The 8,542-nt window shown below is 31.5% G+C and overlaps 1 long non-coding RNA gene across 1 annotated transcript; it reads left to right on the top strand.

Annotated features, from left to right (window-relative positions):
• The first annotated feature begins 228 nt into the window (after positions 1–228).
• LOC138702241 (uncharacterized) lies at positions 229–1,220 on the top strand. The gene is made up of 2 exons (XR_011332824.1): positions 229–463; positions 757–1,220. It is a non-coding gene; the product is annotated as an uncharacterized lncRNA (long non-coding RNA).
• The last annotated feature ends 7,322 nt before the right edge of the window (positions 1,221–8,542 follow it).

Below are 8,542 nucleotides of genomic sequence, written 5' to 3' on the forward strand. Positions count from 1 at the left end.
CATAACTGTTATTCTAAATAAAAGTAGTTGAATTTTCTACAATATGAACTGTTATAAAGTATTTAATAATATCATTTCCTATAAGATTTTTTCGCATTATAATGTAAATCTGCACACTAGTGCTTAATCCTATAGTAAGTTCGTAGGTAACATAATGTAACAGTAAATATTTCTAAGAAGTTACAAAAATAAATTAAAATAAATTTTTCTGTTACTTTTCAGGAATGTGTGAAGAAAGTTCTGAAATAAAACACATAAAAATACAAATAAACGAACATTTCTGCAGTACAAAATCAAAGAATGTGGCTGTGATTTTAAAAGAGAGAATATTTGGGACATACTACACTAGTGACAATAGCTTTATCACCACTTCTGGCAATGATCCAACACAACCATCATGCCTCCAACAACTGCCATCTGTGAGATAAATCCAGATCTACAGAATACAATCGCCTGCCATCTAGTGAGTAAATATTAAATATTTTACTCTTTCAAACACGTTAACTTACACTTTAATTATATTACAATAAGGTTAAGAGAAATTAAATCATAATCCACATGGATCATAGCATGAACGTAACAATTAAATAAAACCTAAACTTACGTTACTTAGAGAAACACGTTTAAGCAATTAACGTATTATAATATTTAATATCAAAAATAAATACAACTGAGAAAAAAAATGTCATTGAAGAATTACTGAATTATCTTTATTACAATGCATCTTTAAAATTAAAATCAAATTTTCTGTTTCAGAAACGGCTGCTTGGATCGTCAAAACGTTTACGATATTCAAGATGGCCACTCGGTAGCGCCTGTCTACATATGCTAAGCATCCTGCGCAAGGCGTTGTGTGATTGGTTCACTGCCTGGTGACATCATGAAACGGCTGTTCACAGCCAGCTTGATCCTTCTCCTGACTCTAAACGGTTTGTTTAAAATTCAAATTTTGCCCATAGTTCTGATAAGATCAAGCAACATTTTGAAAGAATATAAGAGCAGAGCTCTGACAAATAGTGATACAGTGCATGTGTGTAATCAATAGTTTCTTCATTGCATGAGTTCATAATATAAATAGCATGTACTGTCAAGTCAAATATATTTGAAACATTTATCAATATGTTTTACTGCATTTCGTGATGAAAACTAGCCTAACTGTAGTCAAGCATTGTACTTATGAATTTACATCAATGAAACCATTAAAAACAGTTGCTATGTAATATATTGTGAACATATCTATACAGATAACAATAATTATGTCCTTAAGCGGAAACGTGTCATTAATAAAATTACGAGTACGAGAATAGTAGACCTATATAACGGAATTGTTTACGATATTACTTTATTGAATGAGTTTCCTAATTTTTATGAATGAAATTACATTGTATAACACTATAACGAGTACCCTACGTTATTTCTTTGTAAAACAGCATTATAATGAAATATAAAGACGAATTTAGTAAATAAGACGTAAATATTACATTATGCAACGAGCCTATAATGATAGTAATTAAGAAGCGAGGATGGATGTTTATGAAACTCGCTTGCGCTCGTTTCATAATTTTTCATACGAGCTTCTTAATTACCATTATAGGTGAGTTTCATACGACTTTTTATGATCGACCATATTTCTAACTTGAAATTATTCAGATGTATACATTTTATTTGTATCTGACAAGATCGGAAGTGACTTTGTTCTAGGTCGTGAATTGTGAGATGTGCGCAGACGCGAAAGATTGATTTTTTCCGAGGAACAATAATGTCACTGACCTTGATGTAATCCCGTTAAACTTGGTATAACCTTGATTATTGAATTCGACATTGAAAAACGAGATGACAAATTGAATTTATTTGAATATTATTTACAATTAACGCTAATTATTATACTAACAGAACATAACCTTCTGCGACAGTATTGGATTTCCAGCCTCCGTGACTTTTCGCTAATTCTCTTTCGATTGTATATCCGAGAATAATCGATACTTGCGGTTTTATAACGGTACAAAGCTGACTTATCATTGGCTGAACACCTGTAAGCTGAGTTGTCATTGGCTGAAAACACCTGTACTTTAATGAGTAGGTGTACTTTAATGACATGCATTAAAGGACTGCTACCAGGTGTATAATTACTACATTTCGGCATGGTCGAGCATAAATATTTTTTTTAATCAGCTACTCTGAAACAAAAGATTGCAATATAAGCCTACTTATGACAAACTTTGATTTATTTTATTTATTGACATAGTTACTAAAAAAATATGGAAAGCAATTTACCAGCAGATATTTTAGAAGAAACTAAGGAAGCGGAATTGGATTTAAATCTCCCTCTTCCGAAAAAAAATTTCGAAAGCTATTAAAGAGAGCAAGAGAAAGTTATTAAATAGTTGGAAACTAAAAGGACTAATAAAATTTCAGAAACAGTGATTCTAGTATATCCATGGAAACAAATAGATTGATTTTTTTTCGTTCAATGGTCAGTTGTGTTTTATCAACATTAATCTCGCTAGATGTTTTTATTTATCTAGAAACAATCGAAAATCGAGTGGGATTTAATTGACTATTACATGATTATGAGAAAGTAGGCTTATATGAAGATTAGAAGAAATAAAGTACTCTAATACAATAAAATATTAATTGACTTGATAAATTCTATTTCACTAATGTTAGCTTCACCAAAACGTTTGAACGGAGCCGCCATTTCCAGTTGACTATCTATGTATCCGCTAAACAAATGACGATCCCAAAGCATGCTTTATAGTATCCTAAAGAATTTGCAGTTTTAAATGTTGGCAAAAAAGAACAAATGGTAGGGAGGTGATAAAAACGGAAGAAAGTATATAAAAATTAAAAGTAATAAAGCACTCTAATACAATAAAATAAGTATTCACTTGCCAAAATTCTATTTCACTAATTGTTAGATTCACCAAAACGTTTGAACGGAGCCGCCAATTTCAGTTGACTATCTATGCGGGAAACAAATGACGATCGCAAAGCATGTTTTATAGTACCGTACAGACGTAGGAAAACTAGAATAACATCATTGTATAGAGCACATCTAGGTCAGAAAGCATGGGTAGACATAACGGCTCGGTTAGAAAAGCCAACGTACTATGGTAGGAACGATCACGATTTTAAAATCAAATGTAGGAAACAGAAAACGGATGTAGGTAAATTCTCATTTTTAAATAGAGCTATAAATGATTGGAATGACCTACCTGCAGCGGTCTTTGAGGGCTGTCCTTCCTTACAGAGATTCAAGAATAAAGTTGTGTATAAAGTGAAAATTAAAATTAAGGCGACATTTAACATTTAATTTTTTAAGGTGACATGTATTTATTTAGCCTGACGAGTTACTTCCTGGGTTTGAATTGTAAATTATTTAAAAATGGCGTGTAAGAGGGTCTTAGGCTAGAAAGGTTTAGTTTAAATGTAGTTCTGCTTACAAGTACAGTATGCATAAGGGTGAAATTATTTGACTTATTTGAACTGTTGTATCAGTGAAACGAGGTGAGTCAGTGAAGTTATGGTTTTACAGTGCAGTGAATAGTTCCGATCAGTGATAATTTATAGCGTCGATGAAACGTGTTCTATAGTGTCAGTGAAATGTGTTACAGAGTGTCAGTGAAATGTGTGCTAAAGTGTCAGTGAAATGCGTCATAGTGCCACTACAGTGAGTGAGATGAGAATAAAGTGAAAGACTATTGAAACTTATGTAGGGCCTATACATAATAATGTAGGTTGTAATGTAAAATTAGGTATATTATTTATGTTTTATTATTATTGTGTGAAATTATATTGTGTATTCTTATTGTATTGTGTATAAAATTGTAGGCCTATTGTGTATTGTATAATTGTATTGTGTATTGCTTATCATTTCTTTATTGTGTATTGTTTATATTGTGTATACCACTGCCACCGGGTGCATTCCCACTTGCAGTGTAAATAAATAAATACATACATACATACATACATACATACATACATACATACATACATACATACATACATACATACATACCGTAAAGAATTTTCATTTTCAAATGTTGGCAAGCAAAGAAACAAATGTTATAAAAACAAATACTAGGAAAGTGATAAAATTGTAACGATAAACAGCCATGATTGGTTGAAACATGTCCTTTGTACCATTTTATTGGCCAAAAGTAGTATGACGTAGTTATATCATAAATTGTATATTTCATGTATAAGTTGAATTTTGATATTCTGAAGAAAAGTTGCGTTATTGATTAATAATAAAATATTTATTTTCTTTTAGATACTCTTTGTTTAATTAATATTGATGATATGGCGTAGCACTGTTATAAATACAAACTAGTTAGCCTACTGACGTAATTGTTATGTCAATTTTTCTGACGAATGCTATAAAATGCTAGAAGCAATAAAAGTTGTTTATAATGCTGGTGTACGAAGAATATAGTAGGCCTATTAATATCTACCATGGAGCTAACAGGTGAACCACTCCAACTATTCTTAATGTACTTTCATACTGGTGTATGAGGGAATTACTGACAAAAATAAATGTCCGGCAGAGATGACAGAGGCATTAAAAGGAGAATTATGTAGAACAGTAAAACCACAATCAGATTTCTAATGTTATAGGGTAATATCTACACACCAGCATTCATTTATGGCTCATAAGTGTGGTCTTGACTGAGCAGCAGAAAGGTACGATATAAACTGCTCAAATGAAACTCGAATGGGAGTGTACTATATGCTCCATCATAAACGGCATACGGATATCAGTAAAGAGCTTAATGTAGTCTATTAATATAGGCACAATAGAAAATTGAGCAAGAGTGTCATATAGCTATGTACTTGAGACGAGACGAAGTAAGTTACAAATCGAAGTAGAGACATATTTTTTAATGAGGCGCTGAAGCTATAAAGTCGCTAGATGGAAGTGTTATCCAGGTGTGAAAGTGATGGATATGCGCACAAACGAAACAAAGAATCCGGCTGGGATTACGATCAACGTTCATTTGCGTTACGTTACGGTCATCCGTACGTTGAACTTCTACCGAACGTTCAGAGGCAGTGTATTATGATCGACGTTCGTGACAACTATCACACTCTGCCGGCCAAAAATTAGTACTGAAATGCACACGCGAAGGTAAAACTGGAGAACTGAAGTGTCCGAAAGTGAATTTGGAGATGACGAACTTGAGTTCGGAGACGGAGGTTTGAAGGTGAAGTTAAATGATGGTGAACTTGAAGTACAAAAATAGGAGATAACGAATTTAAAGGTGACGAAATTAGGGGTTAATACAGAGTGAAGGTGAAGGTGAAGATGACGAATGTGAAAATCAAGGTAGAAATGAAATTGGATATGAAAATAACGGTGATAATGTAGCTGAAGATGCAAAAGGAGAGAGCAAATTACATCGAATATTAAACTCGACACTTTTTAACGTAGAATTTCTATTTATATTTCGTATAATTGGATGGAGATATGCAACAATAGATCAATCGACAATCTGAAAAAAATTTATAGATTTTTGCACAAATCTGTTGTTGGCTAGATTATTTAACTCAGAAAAAAAAAATCAAGAATGTGATATCTGCACTTTGTTGCTATTTATAAGCAAAAATATTTATTTATTTATTTATTTAGCTCTGCAATATTAAATCATTTGCTGATTTTTTTTTTATTAAAATCGGTTAGCCTCTCTTATTATTAGGCCTATTTGTTCTATTTTTGTAATAGTATGGACATTACAATACTTCTTCCATAAAATGTTGAATAAATAACCATATTTAATTCAATGGACAATACATCGAAAACAGGCTTTTGTTAGTTGGTCTGTTATTGCATAACAATATCCAATTAGTAGGCAAGAATATCTACGAGTGTTTTCGTTTTAATATACCAAAGAAATATCGGTAATGACAGTTATGAAATACAACCATATGTACAAAAACGCGTCTGTCATGTCTCTTGTATTCATTCATTCTTCGACACGTAATATGTTTTCAGATCAATTTATTTAAATTTTGTCCCCATTTTGGTGAACAAATGCACGGAAACACTAATCAGATCTGTCTTTTACAGGATTTTAGGTTTAAGTTACTTTTTTGTGTGCATAAAAATTTATTTTATTATAATTAAGTAATATCAATAATTTATTGTTAATTTTACACTTGACGGTTATGAATTTAATGAAATATGTTACAAAATAATACGAAAACCTTTGTATTAAAACAGTATTTCAATACCGGGAAAATATATCTGCATTGACGCTATTTAGAAATCATATCATGAGAATAAATTGTAATCAAAATTAAATGCTTACGTTGAATATATTATTACAGGAACGAAATTCATTTGACAATTTCGTAAACTATTTATATACTTGAAGTACGAAATGAAGTAATAACAAGCTCAAGTTGTGACTGTTGGCTTCGGGAACTTAACAGAGAAACTCTAATGGCCAGTTTTTTCCAAAAAAAAAAAAAAAAAAAAAAAAAAAAAAAAAAAAAAAAAAAAAAAAAAAAAAGTTTAATTTGGCTTAACTAGTGTTAAATTAACAGCGTTTTATTTGTAAAGTTTTGTTAGTGTATTTTCCATTTCTTCAACATCATTTTGTTTAAAACAACCACACTTAACTATAACAGTCGTTAATACTATTTTAACCACTCAATAGCAGTTAGTAATGATTTCGCACATGTAAGGCAATTGTTATTGGCTGATATTATTCTTTAAATTCTGTACTGCAGAGTAAGTCATGAAACATGTATAAGATCATAACTTGGTACAGCAGGCCATGATCGATAGAAGGAGACAAATGAAAGTTGTAGGTGACTCAGCGTATAGATAACTATAGAGTATGGGCACTTCGCGTCGGTACCTTTGATGTAGCAGGACTGATTTCAATGACCTTCAAACCAGTTTGAGCGTGAGATTCTGCTTTCTCCCAGGAGTTGGCACTGACAACACACGAGTTAGCAGTCGACACAGCGCAAATATAACACATACAGTACAATTAATACATCTAGGTACATTATGTACTCAAATAAAGTAATTTGGACCGATGAAATAATAAATCCGTTATTAACTGTAATGTCTAGACTCTATAGAGTTTCTTTATAATGAGAGTTGAGACGTTGACCCCAACAACAATTAAAATATGCAATGATTTGATAGCGCTGAAAATGGAAAAACAAAATTCCTATGAGAAGTAAAACCATATACATATTATTATATTGTATACAAATATTAAACGAATTTGATACATAATTTTATAATGTATTATATTATTTTACATAATAAAATTAAAAAATATATATTATTACAACTAGTTTGTGACTGAGACATAATGAAAAGCTGTTAACTTGAATTTTTTGAAGCAAAGCGTTACTGGATTATGCAATAAGGTAGGCGATGTTTGGATCCTGTGTCTCAACTCCAATTATTATTTTAGCGTGTGCTCTAGCGCTTGAAAGTCGAACTAAACGCCGACGCACAAAGAAACAAAACACAGGAAAATTCGCTCAGTGTCCATTCTTTGTAATCCCTATTCGCTGGGTGACTATTATTGAATAATGATATTATTACAAAGTAAGGTTATATTACTAATGCACGACTTCTCAAAGAAGCAATTTTTACTGAAACCTTTTTAATATTTTAATAATACTCACTGTGTATTTTTGAACACTATTGACATTTGCTATAGTTAGTTGAAAATAGTCAGTGCCATAGAATCAAGAGTAAATAGTAGATGCTGAATTGGAGTAAGTGATCTATTTCTATTTTTAGGATATTCAAGCCTGGTTTAAATTTCTAGTAAAATTTTGAGGCCTACTTGTTTTGAAAATCTGTATTGTCACAAATTTAGTATCATATAAATCATCATTCCTAGTTACCTTGTCACATTGAGACCCACATTTTCTAAATATTCAATAAATAATACCTCACGTGTTAGTATCAAAATAAGCAGCCAATATGATAATCAATTCACTTTTGAAGATTATCTTCCCTATATTAGCTTTCCAAAGTGTCATTTTATTATGTTCTCGGTCATTCACGAAACACTTCTTTAAAGATAGACATTAAATATTATTTTCGCAACTTCTGTTTGAACAGCTGTAGTGTAATCTGCAATATTTAACTATCTGTGAAATGAATTAGGCCTAAGTGGATAAAAACCTACATTTTAAGTGAACAAACACTTAAAAATATGTTAAGCCAAACTAGTGTTGAAGGCATGAAAAAACTATATTTAGCAAACTGTTTAGAGTTTAACATTCGTTAAATGTTCTAACTATACTTGGAGAAACCGGTAATGAGAGTAAGGTCTTAGAATGCTGACTTGCGGCACATTCATCAGGTAATGTGAGGTAAAATATTTAACACTTAATACAGTTTTATAGTGAGGACGAATATACCTTTGAACACAATTATCCTCTTACATTAGCAGTATACTGTGTGTGTACCCTCGCCAGTTTCCTACCTCGTCTTTTTTATATACATACATAGCTTGTAGCTTCCATTTCATTTCCAATTCCCTACACGGACAATAACATTAGT

This window comes from Periplaneta americana, chromosome 6 (assembly GCF_040183065.1).
Source record: "Periplaneta americana isolate PAMFEO1 chromosome 6, P.americana_PAMFEO1_priV1, whole genome shotgun sequence".
NCBI classification, from domain to species: Eukaryota; Metazoa; Arthropoda; class Insecta; order Blattodea; family Blattidae; genus Periplaneta; species Periplaneta americana.